The sequence below is a fragment of the Lagopus leucura genome, unplaced genomic scaffold (assembly GCF_019238085.1).
Source record: "Lagopus leucura isolate 7727_CA_CO unplaced genomic scaffold, USGS_WTPT01 Super-Scaffold_73, whole genome shotgun sequence".
Classification (NCBI taxonomy): domain Eukaryota; kingdom Metazoa; phylum Chordata; class Aves; order Galliformes; family Phasianidae; genus Lagopus; species Lagopus leucura.
In genome coordinates, this window is record NW_024962252.1 from 20,635,933 (window position 1) to 20,657,774 (window position 21,842).

The following is a 21,842-nucleotide window of genomic DNA, read 5'->3' on the forward strand; positions in this document are numbered from 1 at the left end:
TAAGGCATAAGAATATCTTTAATTCAAGGTAACCAAATTTGAAGTCCTATTCAAACATCTACAGATTCCTATGAAAAGCAAAAATATAAATACTTCTCTGGTTCAGAGGAAAAGGTTCCTTTTGTGCCCATAAATATGTATGCTGGACTGCTAATCACAGGGGAACAAATGATCCTGTGGATACTGTTTCTTAAAAAAAAAAAAAAAAAAAAAAAGCTGATATCCTAGATATTTGCCTACAAAAATTTCCTGATGTCAATGGTTTATGGGCTGGTTTGGTCTGGTTCTGTGACTAGCGAGGCAGAGGGATTCACGAATCCATGCCTCTGGAAAGGGGAAACAGGGGGATCCTGAATAATTTAAAACAGCGGCAATGATCTGAGGAGAAACAAACTAATTTACTAAATACAGGATCAGAATATGGGATAATACACTATAATACAATATAATTAGAATTGAAGCTAGTAAATCAAATATAATGAGAAAAAGAGTGTCTGATGACTGAAGGCCTCACCATACACTGAGGTGAGATGCACAGTCGGGTCGAGCAGCAGCGAGGAAAAACTGATGATCAAAAACAGGGACGTAGGATCACCTACCAAGGTCTTATATCTGTTCCCCCTGAAATGATAACAGCACAGCGAACAATCTTGTGGGGAATGTGATAGTTCTTCTTCTCTCCCAGATTAACTCTTTAACTCCCAGTGCACTACATGATATTATGACATGGAATGCCAATAGCCCAAAATCATAAAACCATGACACCTTATTTGCACAGTAACTGTCACTTACATCTTCTGCTGTTCCCACTAAAAAAAAAGAAATGATTGGGACTTTCATACTTACTGTGAAGAGTGGCTACTTCTATTGCCTGCCAACAGAGCTTTAAAAACTCATCTTGGACATGTAGTACAAGTTCTAAAGTCCACTGTGTTGACCCATGTAGCAGAGAACTGAAATAGAAATGAGACTGTAGAATCAATAGGAATCCCTGGTTGTGGAAACAGCAGTAGAAGCAGCAGAAGAGGGACATAAAAACAGTGTGTATGGCACCCAGATATACCTAAGAGATCACTGTTTCACGCAGTTAGTCAGAACAATCTGATCAATAGAACTAAGGATAGCCCACACCCTGGACAGAACTGAAGACACACTGGTACAGAGACAAATGAAAGTGAATAAATCTAAGATTCTTACAGGCAAGAAAGGACAGGGAGAAACAAACAAACAAGCAAAACAATAAAAACAGCAAATAGCGAACAACAAAAACAACACAGAAACAACAACAAAAAATACTGATTGAGGTCAGTTTCAAAGAGACATAAAAGGACATGCAAAGCCATTGTGACAATTTACATAGGAAGAAACCAGGAAGCACGATATCAACTCAAAAGACAGTGTCTCTCATCCTCTACAGCCACAATAAGAAATCGTGGCCAGCCCACCTGGATACATCCATGATCCTTAAATGCTGGGCAAAATACTTGGAACAAATCTGTGCTGGTACTTGTTGTGAGTACATGTTTAGGTTAGTGAGTGAAGATTTATTTCTCTTAAAAAAAAAAACCTCTTCATTAAGTGATTTTAAGTGGTAAGGCCTCACAATAAATTTTGCTATCTTGTTGCTACAATAATTCAACATCATTATCTCCAAGAAGTTCTCAGGATGCAGAGAGCTAATAACTTGAAATCACCTGGTTCTAATGACAATGCAGTAATATTTAATTAAACTACTTTACTGCTGAGTACGAGGCATATGGTACTGCCTAAGAGAGCTTATACACTTTACTGTTTGGGAACAACTAATCTGACTTATAAAATTGAAAATAGTACTTATTCTTACTGAATGTCCAGAAAAATTCATGAGTGAATTATACAACAGAATGATCTGATGCCATCGTGCACTAGAACTTTAAGCAACTGACCCTGTTTGTGTGATGTTTCTTTTTCACTATTCAAACTTTGCAACATCTGGCTTTATTTTCCTGTAAGTCTGTATTAAATCTTCAATATTTAAGAATAACAAGAACAATAAATGTATTACCATTTTCTCTCAGAGAACAAATGCTTCACTTCTATTTTAATATTGTTTTGATTCAGAAGTTGCTTTTGCATGCTATTTATTTATTTTTATATAATGCAACAAAAGCAGTAAGCACATGGTTTAAAATGCCTTTTCAAAAACAACAACAACAACAAAGTTATTTTCCAGTACTCAGAACCATCTTGAAGTGAAATCTAAAATAGAAATATGTAAATAAACATAATTCCTATATTCTATGCATACACAAATACAGAATGGAGAATCTTTTATATTTCACCTGTTACTCAACCTAATATCTTCAGACAGCTATGGATATGCATATATGTTTAAAGAAGCAGCGGGATAAATTTTCTTTGAGACAAAAGGAGTCTTACAGAACAATATGTCTAATAGAATTGATATAGTTCTGAGGAACACCATAAAGAAGCACTTTGACAAATAGCAGTCCGGCTGTAAAGCTGTGATATGAACAGAAAGATAAATACAGATGTAAATTAATACCTTTCAAGTGCAAAAAGAGGGCAAAAATATTATACTTTAGCAATGAATCTTATCAACCTGCTGTGAGAGAAAAGAGGAAAAGCTTTTAAAAATACACCATTGCAGTAACTAGCAAAATGGTGCGAAGTTCAATTACACTGATTTAGATTAAGGAAATAAAGTCCATAAATATTGATGTATATCAATAATGTTATATCTTGCATATTTTCAAATTTTTCTGAAATTTAAACAAATTGTTATCAATAAAAGTCAAAGAAACAAATATTAGTAGGCTAAATTCACTTCACACTGTGAAAAACAATTTCCTCAAGTAACACAAAGCTAATGGAAGTAATAAAGACAATACCAGTGTCCCCCACCTGATAGAAAGGGAGAGAGGCAAGGGACATTTTTGTTATTTCCAGTACTTCATTGATTTTAAGTCAAAAAGGATGATTGTACCAGAGGTTACTAGATATTTTTGACCTCATCCTGCAACTCCAAGTTCCTCTAGAGACCACGCAGCTGGTGTCCATGGACTTCTATAATGCATTTTCACTAAGAATATGGAGTTTTTCTTCCCTGTACTTCCTTCAAATAATAAGATATATAAAGATAAAGGCAACTTCACAGCAGCAATTTTTTTTCAGACATATGCACACATGTAGAATATCACATGTAGAAAAGTCATTATAACAAAGCACATTTTCTCTCCTTTTTGTTAAAATGATGTCCATTCATAATCACAAGGCTAGTGAAGATAGAAATAAAAAGAACTATTACATTATTTATAATATTCTTTTTTTTCTAAAGCCGAGCTGTACCTTATAAATTATTTCCTTTTTTGTTTCAGTGTTTCTATTTTTTAAAAAATGTTTCCAGTCTAATTGATAGCATCATGGGAAACCTATTTCACATTTTGAAGTTTTCAGAAAATTCCATTTTCTAAATTTCACACTTTCATATCCATTTATAATTTTTGTTGTTATTCTTTGGAGCCTTCTTTTTTTTTTTTTTTTTTTTTTTTTTTTTTTTTTTTCCTATGAATTTACAATTTGCAGACAGCCAAGCTGTCTTTCTCTGCAACTGCCTTAAGAAAAAGACAGTGAATTGCTGGACTAAATTAATCAATTTGTAACAAGTTATTATTCTGTAAAAAGCTGTAATGTATCAAAGAACTTGGGACCATACACAGGACTAGTTCTTCATACCCAACGCCTCATTGTTATAAGATCTATTTTTTATGTTTCCCTCATGCCTGGCAGTAATCGCCTTCTGAGGCTGAGGGCCTGTTTCCCTTTCCCAATTGCTTTGTCAGTGTCCCCTTTCCTAGACAGGGATTCCAGATGCCTGGCTTTATTGCCTTCTAACACAGGCTATCAGCTCCATTATCTCAACATCAAAGCAGCCAGGTGAAAATATGCTTGCCTGATCAATGACTAATTTTTTTTTTCACATATCTTTCATCTCATTCATGGATAGGTATCAAGTGGTTATTGCCTTTTTTATCATATCTGCCACTTCCTTCTATTCCTTTGATGGCTTGGCTTTGGAGTACTTTCCTTGTCCTCTTCTTCCTCCCCTCCCTTCTTAGTAGGAGTTTCTTTCTTACTAAATGGACTTTCACAACCAATTATTTCTTCTTGAATATAGGGATGACTGAGAGTGGCACAAGTTGGTTCTTTCTCTGGTTCAGCTTCAGGGCTTGTCGCAGGGATTGAGTCAGCTAGTCATGCAGTGGTTAAATTCACACTCCTGAGAAATATGGGACAAATAAGGAGTAAAATCAGGATGCTAAATTTTAGGAAAGCCAAATTCCAGCTCCTGTGGGAGTTACTCAAAAACTCAGGAAACTGTCCTAAAGGACAAGGGAGAGGAGCAGAGCTGGAAGATTTAAGGAAGCTTTACTTAGTGAGCAGGAGCTCTCCATCCATAGGTGTAGGAAGTCTGGACAGGAAAGCAAGAGACAGGTCCTGAACCAGGACCTGCTGGTCAAACTCAGAGCAAGAAGAAAGTGCACAAGCTGTGGAAGTAGAAACAGGTACTCTGGGAAGATTATTGGAATGCTGCTAGGTTGTATAAGGATGGGGTCAGGAACTGGACTTGGCAAAGAGTGCAAAGAAAAACAAGAAAGGCTTCTACAGGCTACACGTACATCAATCAGAAAAGAAAAGTCCAAGGAGGCATATCACCACTAGTGAGCATTTCAGGCAGACTGGTAAAGAAGACTGATTTTTTGCCTCAGTCTTCACTGGCAACTATTCTTCAAACAGCCCTTGAGCAGATAGGTCAGAAGCTTGGGGATCAATGTCTTTTCCACTGAGAGAGATCAGGTTCACAACAACCTGAGGAATCTGAACATTCATGAGTCTATTGGCTCTGATGGGATGCATTCCAGAGTTCAAAGGGAAGCTGCTGATGTAGTCACTAAGCCAACAGTATCTGAGAAGTCATGGCAGTCAGGTGGACTACCTATGACAGGAAAAAAAGCAAAGCCACACTCATTTTTAAGAAGGTAGAAAGGATGACATAGGGAATTATCGACCTGTCAGCCTCACCTCTGTGCTGGGAAAGATTATAGAGCAGATCCTCCTGGAAGCTATGCCAAGGCATACAGAAGACAAGGAGGTAACATGGGGGAACCAACACAGATTCATCAAGGGCAAATCCTACCTGACTGACCTAGTGGCTTTTTATGATGGTGTCACTGCATCAATGGACAGGGGAAGAGTCACTGGTGTCATCTATCTGGTCTTCAGTAAGGCCTCTGACATGGTCCCCCATAGCATCCTTCTTCCTAAGTTGAAAAGAAAAGAATTTGATGAGTGAACCATTTGATAAATGAAGAATTTATTGCGAGATCATACTCAGAGTTTGGTGGTCAATGGCTCAATGTCTAGATGGAGACACACTGACAAGTGGTGTCCCTCGAGGGTCAGTACTGGGATGGATGCTCTTTAGTATCTTCACCAATGGCATTGACAGTGGGCTCAAGTAAATTCTCTGCAAGTTTGTGGATGGCACCAAGCTGCATGGTCCGGTTGCTGCCTCAGGGCAAATCTGTGGCTAGGTATTTTTTAATAGTTTTTAATCATAGGCAAAACTGGAAATACATGCAGGAGATACAGATTCATACAATCATAGCATGGCTTAGGTTGGAGGGGACCTTAGAGATTATCTAGGTCCAATCCCTTGCCAAATACAGCAATAAGATCACGATAGTTTGAACATCCCAAGAAAATTCAAAATTATCAAAACCTATTTTAGCTCACTGTGAAAAAGAGTGGACTGTGTAGTAGTTCCCGCAGTGTTTTCTCAAGTGTGAGATGATGACTGTTCTTAGTACAAAGACTGGATTAAGATCATGGTGTGAAATAGACACATTCTATTTATACAGTATGCACAAACTGGCAAAACTCAGGCCAGCCCCCGGAGAAGATAAACAACAAGAAATGAAATAAAAAAACCTACCTTGAAAGCAAATAAAACCACACTGCGAATGAATAAATTAACATTGTGACCAACAACTATTAAACTAACATAGTTTCTTTAATAAATTCTTTTTAACACACTCTGGTCAGATTTGTTGCTAGATCAGCTCTTTGGGCCCTATATTAGTTGCCAAAAAGTCTGCTGTTTAATCCAGCAGGCAGCTAAACACTTACTCTTGATATCAACAATAGGCTGGAAGAGCGAACTGGAAAAAGGCAAAGCGGAAGGGTTACCATAAAATATAATTTGATAGGACAGAAAAGGAAGGGAAAATAATAACAACAAAAATTTACAGAATGAGTTATACACAATGCACTTTCTCACCAGTCACTGACCAATACTGAGCCAGTCCCTGCCCCAGTCAATACCCTCCCAGGTTTTATTACTCAGCATGATGCCATATGGTATGGAATATCCCTGTGGCCAGTTTAGGTCAGCTATCCTAGCTGCGTCTCCATCCCGCTTCTTGTGCACTGCTGGCTCCTTGCTGGCAGAGCAGTGCAAGAAGCAGAAAGTTCTTGGCTTTGTGACAGCACTGCTCAGAAAAAAACTGACACCTGTGACACCTATGTTGCAACACATCAGCATGTTATCAATATTGTTTAAATTTATTAAGTCCAAGACACAGCATAATACCAGCCACTAAAAAAAAAAATTATTTCAGTTAAAACCTAGACCATTACAAATCATAAATTATTATATCTCTTTACAGAGACTTTGTTTTCCGTATCAAATAGAAGATCTATTAATGCATTATGAATGATATATGCCGTGGTACTGAACCTCTTTTTTAAAAAAATGGAAAAAGGATGGTTTGATTTGGATTGATTCACTTTTGGCAAAACAACTTAGGTATGAACTGTTGATCCATCAGATTCTATCATGCTTTGGAGAGCAAGGGAATATTTTTATCTCCATATCATCTGCATTTGTGATGGAAGATCTCTTAAAAGGAATACACTTCGACTAAAAGTAAGAGAATTGCACATAAAATCTTGTCTTTGTGATAGCATCTGAAATGGGCAGAACTGGAACCAATTTATTGAGTGTAAATTACTGCCAACTTAGCTTAGAATAACAAAATGCTCCAGAGACTTCAGAGATGTGTAGCCATAGGGATCTGTCTGGCAACAGGAAGATTTTTATATTTTTTTAATGATTTTTTTTTTTTTTAACTTAATCAGATACAGAAATGCACAGCCTAGTACTCAGGGAAATTATGTGGTTTTGTCACACTGCCTGAAGGTCTCTGGGATCTGTGAATCAATGAATGGATTACACTGAACCATGAATGTAATTTCTTCATCTGTAACAGATAAAATATGAATATTTACCACATTAACATTTAAGAATTTCTGAATAATAAGTACTTCCAATGGAATTTAGTGTAAGTTATTAATTACATATTAGTAATATTCTCTTGATTTTCTGACACAGAGTAAGATAGTGTAAAGTGTGTGTAAATGAAAAGGATTGTAACAGGTGGAGATGGTAAACTGTACTGCTGAATTATTATGCATCTTCTAGTTGTAACAATTCAGAAGCTGGAAGGAAATACACAGGCAACTGTTTTATGTGTTAAATCGTCTGGTAAAAATGCAGTGACAGACCTATTTGATCCCCACAGTCTACTCTTGCCATTATTTATTGCATATACAATACTATTCATAGTTACATGATAGTCTGTGGTACCAGAGATTAAAAATTGGGTCTAGAACGCCTATTCTAACTTTTGCATAGAACAAGATATCTAGTTGACTTTTTAAAAGCACATAACCCTCTTGGAAACTGATTGATAGACAACATTTAATTCAGCAGTGCATAATTTTTAAAGAAACATAAAGCAAGTTTTTCTTCAAAAAGATCATTATTTTGAGGATTTGTATGCATTTATTAAGGAGAAGGGAAAGGGAAAGAGCAGCGCTTAAGATCGTATTCTTCAGGAACTAAGCATCTTTTTTTTTCCCCTCTTATCTGTCTAAAAAGATAGTGTCCCCAGTGTTTTGAGAGTTGGTGTAGCAGAACTTTCTGTAAAGATGTCCAGGAGGATATTTTCCAATTTGCTGGTTGCAACCTTGGAAGAAGATACTCTGCAACAGGAGTCTCACAAGACTGGTAAAATATTGAAGTGTTTGAATTAACTACGAGGTTCCATGATGGGAAAGTCATGAGAGCAGCAGCTCTGTTGACACTTCTAACATGCTGGGTTTTCTGCAGATCAGAGCTTCAGAATCAAGTTATAGCTGTGACTGGGCTCCCAGTTCATTTTGAAAAGAGTATGTAAACTCTTCCACTTCATCTGAGCAGCCACAGATTCAAAACTATGTGGAATATGTAGGAAAAAAACACTTCCCTTAGCAGGAGCAAGGAATTTATAATTTCCATTTAAAAGACAAAGTATAGTAAGATCCATTGAAACACTTTAGCAAAAAAAAAATGGCACGCTTCATATCTCAAATCAGAGAAATTTTTAAAAAAGGAATCTGATATCAAAAATCACAAAACAATAACCTTTACTAAACCTTCTGTTATTGGTAACAAATAATTGACTATTGCTTTTTTCTTCCTTATAAGATATGAATAAAGAATATTTAGAACCAAAATAACACAAGCAAGTATACAAAATTAGCTTGACAGTTCTGTAAAAGGGAAAAATTTGCTAGATACCAGTCAGAATCACTACAGTTTTCTGAAAAAAATAGGTCTTTTGAACTTAATATATCATATGTGAATATAGCATCACCTCCTTTGGAAAGTTAGCAGGCATTAGCAAGTCTGTCATGTGAAAAATAAGACTCAGGCTAGCATTTGGTAAAGCATATCAAATCCACTTCCTTATTTTACCAGAATTAACAATAAATGTTCCTAAATAAATAAATAAAAGATAAGATGGTTCCTAAACAAATAAATAAAAAATATATTTGTTTCTTAAAGATTTATGTTAAAAGTTCCTGATAATAAATCAAATTGTATTCAGCGTATCCAATTTAATGCATGAGTCTGAAATGACTAAGGATTTAAAGCTGTTGGTCCTGGTATCTTCTATCTGAAAGTTCATTAAAGAACCTTCAAGCTCACAGAAATGTTGTTCATACAACATTAAAACCTAACTACCAAAACCTTGTTAATAGTAACATATGATTTCCAGTATCACAGAATGGCTGGGGTTGAAAAGGACCACAGTGATCATCTAGTTTCAACACCCCTGCTATGTACAAGGTCACCAACCACTAGACCAGGCTGCAGTAAACCTAAGATACTTCACGGAAATATGTTGCAATTTTTAGGGGGCCCCATTTCCTGTATTATCTTTATTTTAAAAGTCAGACTATTGACTGCCTCTGGGAAGCAAAGATCCAAACATCTGATGAGCTGCTCAGACATTAAGGGCAAGTCCAAAAAAATGGAAGACTTATCCCTGCTTAGCACTGTGTCCCCCTAAGCAGGGAGAAGGTTGTTGAGAGGAGGGACTGGCAAAGCTGCAGCTGAAGTCAAAGCTCCAAAGCCAGAGACACATAGTGAAGCCCCAATGGAATGCTGGAGTGGAAAGGATAAGTTGAATTTGTTTTGTTTTGTTTTTCCCAGAAATAAAAAATGTCAAACATTAGGATAGTTTGTGAATTCACTATTAAATCAATGAAACCTGGAAGTATAAAATGTGTTATTTATGGTTGCTCATATTAATGTTACAGGTACTTTAATACACTGTTTTCTCTCTTCATCTGGAAAAATATTCAGTTCATGTGTTTTCATCCAGCTCTTACCTGAAGGATGATTAATCCTACAGAGATGGGAAACACATTGCCTCTGGAAGGTCCTGATGAACTTAGAACTCAACAGGAACTAAGAACTCAGAAGTTCTGCCTCTTACAGGAGCAAGAGTGTTTTTTTCTCTAAGAGTGAGAAATTCATTGCCCGCAGCTACCAATGACTTCAACACTTCTAGACCCCCTGCTCTCCACTTTGGCAGCTGAGTTTGGAGCCATACCTGCTATGCTTTTAACTTAAAGCCTTAAACATAATGCATAGTTTGATTAAAACAAGCCAAAATTGCTGTAAAAATATCTAACGTAAATTATGGATTGAAGCACATTGTTATGTTTTTTTATTATTATTATTTTATTTTTCATAGAAAAGGCAATAATGCTTCCCTGATTTAAGAGAGGGGGTATTTAGTCTTGGTTAACATATTGCTCATCTTAATTGTGTAAACATTAGCTGGGTGCTAAGTAGGAGGTTTCACTCCTGCTCTTAAACCTTTGAGTTATCAGAATTACAACTCAGCAGTCAGGACAATAAGAATAGTGCTCACCTCCTCCACAGTGCATTCTATCCCAGTTACAATAAGAGCAAGAGGAAAAGTTAATTTTTTTTACATGTGATCCATAATTATTTTTACCTATTTTTTTTTTTTTTTTAATCTGTGTATTTAATTTAGAGCTGTATATTTTTACCTATGCTTGGAGTTGTGGAAAATAAATAGTGTTTAACACAGTCTAAGTTAATTAGAGATACAGAAAACTATTTGTACATAGAGCTCAGTGCTCGGCAGCACTCTGGGAACAGGCAACATATTTTTATTTCATCGGTAAGTAGCAGTTAACGACTTATCCAACACAGAGAAGGCTGCTATTTGGGGAAATGCTAAACCACTTGCTGACAGAATTTGAAATTCTTTGGGAAAGGATTGAGGTGATATCTCACTTTTCAAGTTTCCATATATCTATATGACATATACCATGTATAATAGTTGCATTTTAAAGATTGGATCACATTCTTAGAAAACCTGGCAGACAAATTTGCTTATGTATATGTTCGTAAAAACACACACGCATGTGAGCTGAAGTCTGCACATTACATGCTGATAGATATAAAGGAAACAGAGTGGAGGGTCTGGTAGAAAGGGAACTGACAAATTTCAGGCCGGGTTAATCTCACCCTGTTTCAACCATCTAAAACCAAGCTGTTTGCCTAGGTTGCCGCTGTGGTCAATGGACAAACCAGAGTGCCTGGGGAGATGCTATATCCCACAGTGGACAGTAATCCTAGATAGGATGAAAGAATGAACATGGGTGACACCAGACACCCAACTTTGCCTGGTGTCAGCTAGGGTGATTACTGTCCTCTTTGTTCAGCTAATTCCTAACACAAATGTGCTTGTATCGTGTTGTTTGAACATGTTAAATATTTGCTTGCTTTTAAAAAGTTGCCTAGAAACCATTTACAACTATTTATAAGGACTCTGCCTACACAGTGTCCTGCTGATACTTATATATGCAGGACACTCTCAAATGCTAAACCACTGAACATTGCTTTTGCTACAGCAGTAGGTTACACGGGCCTGCAGGAAAAAATAAATTTAAATAGTTTAACTAAAATTGCCTCCATAGGCCTCTAATTCATTGCACGCACACTTTTAGCTTCTGCAGGATCGTGTTATTCTCAGAATAGACAAAGGCCTCCATCTTTCGGCTCCTGGAGCATTCTCCCTTTATCTTCCTGTCAGCCTGTCTCCCCAAGCAATTCATAACACCTAACCATCGCTTTCCCAGAAATCAGTACAAATAAAGACATTTGCTAACTGTTTTATCTCTTTGAAGACTATCTCTGTCAAACCAAAGTTTGCACCTTGTCAAAACCAGAAGCGCTGACACTAAGAAATTACAATACTGTCCTTCACTTGTGCCTTGGGAATGCTGACAGGGATGGATTGTGCACTTTGTTTAGTTATTTAGTTATTTTTTTGCTTATTTTGCACATAGCTTGCTATTAAGTTAATCAAGATAATACTACAGGGACTGTTCATTACTCACCATAGATATAAAGCAAATAGATCTAACCGACCAAGGCAGCTTGATCAAATAAAATAAAAATAATAAAAAATGCCAAAATAAAATACAACTGCCAATAAATTTTCATACTGTTTCAGATGCATACATTAATACATAGTAATTTCACATCTGACCTAAGCGTGATTCTAAAGGCAGTAATAAAAAGAGAGGTTATTGAAATCCCAGTCAACATCCTCTCAAAACCAGTTCTGCAAATCTTCATTACCATAGATATTTTATCAATAAGATAACCTGACTGACAAAGCACTAATTGACTACCATCAGTTCTTATCACCTAAACTACTCCTAATTCCCTCAAAGACTGCTAAAGTGTGTCCTACAAAAGTGTCTTTCACATTCAGTACAGGTCACAGCAGAGATCCAGAATTATGGCAAAATTATTTACAGAACTAATCAACAGTTTGAACTGACCTGTTAATGTAGTTTATGTTTAATTGCATATGGATGTTGCCATTTGATATTTTTATGTTTTTTTTTAATAGCCCTATACCAGATGGTGTTACCTTAAAACTTCCCATTTTACATAACTTACATATGATCTTTTCAAATGTAAGTTTACATAAACATGATTTTACTTTGAAAAATGATTTGAAAAATATATTAAAGTAGTAAAAATAGCCATATTTTTACTTTAGCAAAAAGACATGAACGATAGCTCTGTATAAAGGCTAAGTACTAATGTACTTAAGCTAAAACTTATCCTTTGTGGAAGCCAGTAAAGGTTTTCATGTCTTGCATGCATTAACTGTAAGCTGCAACTTTCCAATATCCATGGATTTTCATACTGCATATTATTTTCCATCTCACTTTGTCTGTTATCATCTGTTTCAGTTCAAATTGCACCTAGTACAGAAGTTGTCCTCTTCTCTTGCAACTGTTCTTTATGAAGGATAGCCAATAACAAACAAGTAAACTATAAATTACGATTAAATGTCAAGAGTATGAGCTCAGAACGAAAAAAAGAAAACAATTCTGATAATGCTAATCCACAAGAAATTGTCATTCCAAATACATTTCAATCTCTGTTTCACTCTATGCGTCACATGAATAGTCCCATTGAGTTCTAATAAATGACTCTTATGAATAAAATTAAACTTGTGTGTAAGTGTGGATGGAGGTCAAGGCATTTACTTCCTTTCTATGATGGAAGACTTTCATTTTCCAAAATGTCTTCTGTGAACATATCCCAGTTTTGTTTGGTTGTTTTTTTTTTCCATCCTGCGTCATAATTTGGCACTAATAGTGCTGTGTGCTGTGGATGAAGGATAAAGAAAGAAAAAAGTTCTGTCTCCATGTTTATAATATTATTTCCTCCTTAGTGATCCTGACAACATAATTTAACCTATTTGTTTCTTTAAAATAAAGATAGCAGCAGTAATATCTTTAAAAATACTTATAATCTATAGTTGAAAAAGAAATCATTATTCAATGTAATATTATAAATACATTTCAATAACAAAGAGGAAAAAAAAAAGATCATATTTAAAAATAAGTAGCAACAACTTAAAAAAATGAGAGAAAGAGGTAAATGCAAATTTGCTTCATCCAGATGTCCAAGTGTTTGGATATTCCCTAACTCATGAAAATCCAACTTTATTGAATTGCTTCCACCTCCCACTCCTCACTCCTATTAAGGACAGGATCACAGCACAAACATTTGATGCAGCACAAACTAATTGTTTTGTAAGTGGAAGTACAGAAATGCCAAATTTTGAAAAAAAAAAAAAATATATAGGAAAAAGTGGGAATTTGTCCATTACTGAGATTGTGACTATACCTACACTCGCTTTAAGACACTTCCAAAAATCAGTCACAGAATCACAGAATCATAGGGGTTGGAAGGGGCTTCTGCAGTTAGTGCAACCCCTCTGCTAAAGCAAGTTGCCTAGAATAGGTTGGACAGATAAGTGTCCAGACGGGTTTTAAGTTTCTCCAGAGAAGATGACTCCACAACATCTCTGAGAGGCCTATTCCAGTGCACTGCCATCTTCACAGTAAAGTTTATTCTCATGTTCATATGGAACTTCCAGTGTTCCAGTTTGTGCCCATTACCATTTGTTCTGCCACTGAGCATCACTGAAAAGAGCCTGGCCCTATTCACTTGACTCTTGCCCTTTAGATATTTATAAACTGATAAATCCCCCTTAGCCTTCTCTTTTCCCCCTTAGCCTCCTCTTCTCCTCTTCTCCCAACTGAACAGCCACAGGTCTCTCAGCCCTTCTTCAAGAGGGAAAATCTCCAGACCCCTTATCACCTTTGTGGTCCTCTGCAGGACTCTTTACAAGTAACCTATCTTTCTTGAACTGAGGAGCTCAGAATTGGACACAGTAATCCAGATGTGGCCTCACCAGGGCATAGTAGAGAGAAGAAGGATCACCTCCCTCACTCTGATGGCCATGCCCTTTTTAATGAGTCCCAGGTCTTCTGGGCCACAGGGGCACACTGCTGGCTCACGGAAAACCTGCTGTGCACCAGGACAACTAGGTCCTTCTCTGCAGAGCTTCTTTCCAGCAGAGTCTTATAAAGTACGCTCATTCTCTTCAGGCCCTCATACTCACACCAAGCACATCCACTGAGCATAACAAACAAGAAGTTTTCAGACATTGTACCTATCCCACAAGTTCTAACAGTGAAACAGTTCTAGCTGTGAAAACCTGTTCTGAGATTTATTCTCCATACCTACCATGTGACACTGGATAGGAAGCACTTCTTAATTTTGTACCAGTATCTTTAAAACAATTTGGCTAGAGAAGGAAGAAAGCTGAGACAGTGACTTCTGCCAGCCTTTTCCTGTTGCATTCTGAGGGTCTGCTGGAGGGCATGTATGACATGAGAGATCTGTTCATATCAACAGACTACAGAATCAGCAATCCTGAACAGAGCTAGACTCCATTCTCTAATGTTTTGCTACTAGGACACATCAGTATATGCTGTGGTTCCCTTCATTATTACACCTGAATGAAGATTTGGAAGTTGCACAATCTGCAAGCAGCCATAAAAACACACAGTACAAACCCTGCAAAGGAAAGAAAGATGAAGAGAATTATCTTTGAGGTCATGTGAATGATATATGTGTAAGTGCTTTTTTTTTTATATATATATATACGGAGAGAGCAAATGATTCAAACTAAGGCATTCCTTCATGGTGCCATTTCAGGAGACTAAACATGCACATTTATTTCTCATAGGATTCTAAATACTATATGGGTCAAAATACCTTTGCTGTCTTCACTCACACAGCTCATGGCCAAAGAACAAGCCTAAACTGACAAAGAACTTCCTGGACCCAGTGACCAGCACCTCAGGGCCCTCTGTTTCTTCACAGCATCATTCAAATAATCACTCAGAGGACTCTTTTGACTCAACCAGCTTCAACTCTGAAGTGAGCTCTGACTGCTGAGTCCCCAGGGAAGATGAAAACTGGAAGAAAGCCAGTATTATCAAAGGAAAGGTTTCTAGCAGTCTTCTGAATTGATTTGTAGCAACAGTATATGGCCCTAAGTTTACAGCAAACACATCAAAGAACGTCATATATAACTCAGTATTTTCCTTCAGGTAATGCTGCAAATCAAGGTGAGGTTTATCCACAGATATTTACACATCTAACCATTGAGAAAACAGCACAGGGAAGCCTATTTTCTTTAGGGAAAAATATGCAAATGAACACACAAAAAAATGCACATGCCCATGTGCCTACGATTCTTTTCCCACTTTCCTGGTTCTTCACCAGAAACATACCCTACTTAGGTGATGTATTCTTGAATTATTCCCTTATCCTCATTCCAAACAACTCCCTTTTCACTCATTCCTCCATCTGATTTACCTGCGAGTGTATCAAAGATGGATATGTTCCACAGCCACTTATTTATTCCAAAATCTCAGATTTTGCTCTTGTTTGTGCTTACATTACTGCCAACCAGATGGAATAAAAGGCAAGTGAGCAACTGCTTTGACATATCAAACAATAAGTCAAGATAAAGATGGAAAAATTCTTTTCTCTAATGTGACAAAACAAGTACATTTAAATGTAGTCTGGCAAAAATATTAATATATATATATATTTAATAAAAATTGAACTGGATGTTCACAGATGATCTGTTTACAGGATGTCCCAGTAAAACTAACAACATGCACAAATGCTTTTTTCTTCATCTGGTTTACTAAATGACTTAATAATAGAAGTACTAGCAATTTTATTGTAAATAAATACTTATGATTCATAAATGAACTTTATTTTTCATTTTGAGCCTGTAAAAAAGGCTTCAATTTCTTACTTACAAACTTCTCTCTTTTCACCTTTCTTTGTACTAAGTAGAATTTTAAACATTTCTAATTAACATTCCTGTATCCACAGGAAGAAAAATCAATATGAACATTTTTTAAAATATGTTTTTATAAGAGACATGGATTCTATATTAAAACCACAGAGGTAGGACTTTAGTGCAAAAGTTCAATCTTATAATTAACGCCAGTTGGTACCTCACAAGTCACGTCATCCAGATTCTTATTTCTAACTGTCTAGAAGTTGCTGTATTAAAGCTAATTGCTTAAAAGTTTTGCATAATAAAGATGATATTTTAAAAAAATGGGCAAATTCAGAATAATACAGTATAAAGAGTTAATTGATCAATAAGCCATTTGGACCAGTATCCATCACTGGGTGGCAAACCAAACCTTTTAAACAACATAAAAATGAAATCATGGCAAAGTTTCTACCTTCTATCAGTTACATTTATAGTGTGACGATTATTACTGATAATAAAATGAGTAGCTAGTTGGCCAGACCTTTGTAACTCATTCTGTAAGAATCAGTTTATTCTGCTCTCAGATGGACATTTGCAACTATGGCCATGTATATGAGTGCAGAGTTTTATTTTATCTCATTAATATATTTAAATTTTATTCCAGCATGGTAAAAATCATTTCTACAGTATTTCTCAGATTTTAACAGGACATGTCCCTGGCCCCAAAGGGTTTGCAACTTAAAAAAAGCTTGTCAAGACATATTGCAAGACAGTAACTCAGGAAAGGAGAGGAAGGCAGAAGAGAACGGCATTAATGAGGACAAGTGGAAAGGAGAGAGTGAACCCAATATATCCTCAAAGTCTTACCTGAACTAGCAGGTGAAAAAAAGGACATTGACTTCTGTAGATCCTTCTACAGCAGGAACTGGGAGGGTAGATATGAATGGGCTGCATATGAATTGGTACGTGGTCTCCTGACTTCAGGTAAGCCTTTTACCTCCTGAATTCAGGATTGTTTGTAAAGACTGGTCTTGATTCATAATAATTCCCCTTCCCAAGCAGAATACCAATTGCCAGTCATCCACATTTTAGATTTTTAATATTTTATGTTCAGGGCTGCAGTGGCAGACTGTAACTAGACACTAGAATTTCTCAAAGCACATGAGCTTGCCCATGCCATGCCAATCCTGCAGCTGCCATCAGCTACCTACAGGGGGAGGATAATGGTTTTCAGCCAAATGTTGCCTTGCTGGAAAAACTCGGCCACAAGCACTGCAACACTGTGGAGCAGCAAGGTAGCTCTGTCTCATATCAGGTCAGAGAGCTTTGTGGACAGGTTCAAAGGAGCAGTTAAATTGTGTTTGTTCATTTTTTTACTTGTTTGGTTTTGTTTAAATGTCTAGAATAAAATATTTTTTAAAGGTGCGACTACCTTCCAAATTAGAGACAAACCATACTTTGAGATGGGGAGTCCCAAAGAACCACAGACTTACCTTTACCAGCCCCATTATCTGTTATAGGAGACAGCAGAATAAAGTCCATCTCATGTAACTTCAGACACTTGCATATGAACAGAGAAAAGAGCAACAACCACTATGTGAATTATCAAACTTACTGCAGAGATCTACAGCAATATTAAATGAAAAATATTACAGAAGCACCTTTTTCTATTTGTTGACTACAGCAGGAGAAGCAGCTCAGATATAGATGTCTATGTTTAAGACATCTTCCATCTGTCTACATTTAAGCCATCTGTCCAAAGTGGATGAATTAATTCCACCCCACATCCCACTGATGGGCCAGTTTTCTGAAGAATGGAACAGAGAAAGAGACTGAGAAAACACCTCCATCTTGTAGAAATGGTCATGAAATAAATTTGTTCTGTATTGCTAAATGTTTCTAGGTACGCTTAGAAAGCTGCTATCAAAATACACAATATCCTTCACATCTTATCTGTATTTCCATATAGCTGGAGCAATACTGTGGATTACAAATAAAAATTAATAGACTAGAAAATTGAAATATGGAAAATATTCTGGTTTTATATATGTGATTACAAGAAACCAGTAGCACAGGAGTGAAAGAAGGAAAACAGATGAGAAGAAGTACTGAACAATGGAAGTAGATGGTTGAGTGAGAAAACTGAGTGCAAGAACTATATAAGAAAAAAAGATTAGGCAAGACTCTGTAAATTGGATGAAAGAATTGTATTAGATACACTGAGGGAGAAGAAGCCAGAGGAAGAATATTTAAAAAAAAAAAAAAAAAAGAAGAGATGAGATTAGAACAGCTTCTTGTCAGTCTATTTGAATATCATATTTTAGTAGTCATCATGAAATATTTCTCAGATTCTCTTACATGTTTAAATAGAATATAAAATAGAAATATGATCATATCTAATCATTTAACTGAAAAAAGGTTACTGACTTTTTTTCCAAGTCTGTCACATTTAAACATACAGCACAAAGAAAATATTTGACACTATTTACATTTGATGATTACCTTTTTGAATGGTGACCTACTTACTTTTAAAAGCTTTGTCTGATACACAAAAAATAAAGCACACATAAAAATATACTACTAAAATGCGAAGAAATAAAGTTTATGAAACAAGGCATTATAAATACCATAATTTTAATAGATGAATTAAATATAGGTATATGGACCCCCAGGTCTTGAGGAGGATTAGCTTCTGATTGCATGAGATTTCATAAAATAAAGATATCCATAACCCAATTTCTTCCTGACACAGAAAGATTCAGCTAATGTTCTTTCTTGTCTACAAGTATTCACACATCATATATAGGTACTATCTACATTCATACATACATGAATGTTTGTTTCAGTGAGCGAAAACACCCATGTATTCATTACTGATTAAAATCTGAGCTGGTAAGTGCTAGAAACCTTTCAGGCAGATTCAAATATCTTATACTCTTCCTACAGACACACATATAATAGGAAATCTTATGTGTGCATGCAGACTGATAAACTAACAAAAAAGTGCATTTCCTACAGTGAAGAGACAAGTTCCAGAACAGGCACAACTGGAATATCTGAGATTAGGTTAAACTTATCGGAGATCAGATATTCATTCTGATACCTACATGTTGGAAACTCAAATTTTCATGAGGAATATTAATTTATACCAATTAGGTATCATATCACAGAGACCAAGACAGTAAATTTTGAAGCTGAATTGCTCTGTGTGATGGTGATACTCTGTAAAACACATAAAATGTACTATTAGTCCAGTCTGAAGGACTGTATTCTGATCCATGCATTTGGGATCTGTTGCAAGTATATGTTCCCTTGACTTTATCATTTTTTACTCTAAGGGCTATATTCCATACTGATTAAATCAGAATAGATCTGCTGACTTCAACGACACTACTTAAATTTACCGTGATAACAGTCAGCAATGTTCACAGAGAATATTTTTTGAAATACCAATTAATCACTCACCAACAATTTTTATCTATAACATTTCAATAAGAGAAGTTGGATTCACTGGTTAAGCATAGTGAAATAAAAAATTCAAATGTATATATCACAGAGAATGAGAGAGGGGAAGGGATATGGAAGGAGGAAGGAAGGAAGGAAGGAAAGGAGGAAGGGAGAAAAGGAGAATTTCAGTGCAGCCAGACATTGTTGGTAGGAGAAGACCAGGAATATTTACAAAATTTATAAAAGAGGAAACCCTGTAGCAGTAGATACAATATGTGTAGTGTAAATGCTATAGTGTATGTTGGAGTATAATTGCTTTTATTTATTGTCCATGTTTGATCCAAAGATAGCTACGTTAATTTTCTGCATCTGTCATTTCAACCCTCTTATCCTGTAAGCATAGTTCTCCACCTTTAAAAAATCCTGTAAACCAATCAGCCAAACAAAACAAAACAACCACAAAACTGCTAATATTCATTTTTGTGCATAAGAGTTTGAGAAATGCCTTTCATTCAGTCTCTCATGTTTTAGATAGTGGAGTTCAAGAGTGTTTCACAGAATGATGACAACCACCTGCGGTGGCTCTTTACTGTAAAACACCACATTTTCACAGCATATTCTGCCCTTTGCTAATATAAATGTATTCCTCTCCTCTCACTCTTCAATTCAAGCACACAGTATGTACCAAGAGCATGACTCTATTCTCACAAATGTTCTACTATTGATATGAGCTGAATTACAGCCAAGATCCACCTCTCTGACTCAAATTTTACATTTAAGAATATTAAGTAAACTCAGCTATTTCTCAAAATTGCATGCCAAGAAAAATTCAGAAGACTAATATCTGAAACATATATTTACATATTTTTTAAACTCTGAATGATACATCCACATCTATCTTCAACAAATAGTTGAACTTTACACCACCTCCTTGTAGAGTTGTCGCCTGTGAACCAGTTATTCACAGTGATTTGAGAAGCCCTATCCATTTCACTAAGAAGCACTTGACATTCATACCTGCAACTATTAGTGTATAATATTTTCTCTTTTTCAGATATTATTTTAATTGTCAAAGATGTCAAATGTTTATATGGCACATACATAAATGCATGAACAAATTGTTTCAAGAATTGTTTTTACTCTGGATGCTCGCCATGCAGCCAAAGAATTGATTTGATCAGAAGAATGCTTTTTGCACATACAAAAGTATCTTCTTTCAATGTAATGATGTGTGTCACTCTTAACCTATATGCATTTGTTCTAAAATTCAAAGCATTCCGTAAACTGAAAACAACCCTTGCTACATTCAATCAAATACTAGAGAATAGGCAATAATAGAAGAGGACATTTCCTTTCTTAAAACACTGACGGGAACGCATCTAATGCCAAGTATTTGTTGTATTCAAATTTAATTATTACTTTTACAAGAACAAAAAAGTTCAGATAGAGAAGAAAGACCTTGAGGTTTTCCTTTCTTTGTATCAACTTGACCTGAGTCTTGACTAGATCTTTAAATTTTGAAATATGTTCAGTCACTTTCGGAAATTACAGGCACTCAGCCAACGTTTTCAAGCTGGAATACTGATGTCATGACATTTTGATATCCCAAATGCTGCAGCTTCCATCTGGTTCCATGAGGTCTGAAAATCTTCCTTTAAGTTTTTTTTAGAATTAAAACATCCAAAAAGGGTGAAGATTGAAGTGGTCATAATAGACTAAACTAAAGGCTTTTCTGTCTCAGTAGTGACTGTAAGTAAACACGGAAAGAAGACTGAAAACAAGGCAAGATTTTCTCCTAACATTCTCCCAACCGCTAATTATTTTCAGCTCTGAGAAATTCCTGAAGTGGATAGGATTTTGCGCACTAATTGACATCCCCAACTACACATTGCCACCACCATCACAGGCTTTCTCTTTAATATACATGTCCAGCATCCTTGATGAAGAGTTTTGAAGATTAGTTACCTGCCGCATAGGCTCACAACCTGTCATTTTTTATACTTCAGAATAAAGTTTCCTGACCTAGTGATGGCCAAAAGAATAGCCTTTCCATGGAAATACTAAATATATGAGAAAACAAAGTCACACAGTGTAATAATGTAAATATTAGGAATGGAGTCACCCTGAAACGGGCCTGAAAGGAATAATAAAAACCAAGGACACCTGTGTTAGGTCTAACAAAATGCTACCACCCTTCTTGCTGGCCTAACCAATTATGGAAAGTAAAAACTGCATGGTTCAAACTTTCAACAAATGAATTTGAACCTAACTCTCCCGCTAAGC

The 21,842-nt window shown here is 36.1% G+C and overlaps 1 long non-coding RNA gene across 1 annotated transcript in view; it reads right to left on the reverse strand.

The window, feature by feature from the left end:
* Positions 1 to 871: 871 nt before the first annotated feature.
* LOC122174877 overlaps positions 872 to 21,842 on the reverse strand; it is a 29,309-nt gene continuing 8,338 nt past the window's right edge. Inside the window, exons 2-3 of the long non-coding RNA XR_006177248.1 lie at positions 5,198 to 5,321; positions 872 to 953 (exon numbers count right to left, since the gene is read on the reverse strand). This is a non-coding gene — a long non-coding RNA (uncharacterized LOC122174877). The remainder of the gene's footprint in view (positions 954 to 5,197; positions 5,322 to 21,842) is intronic.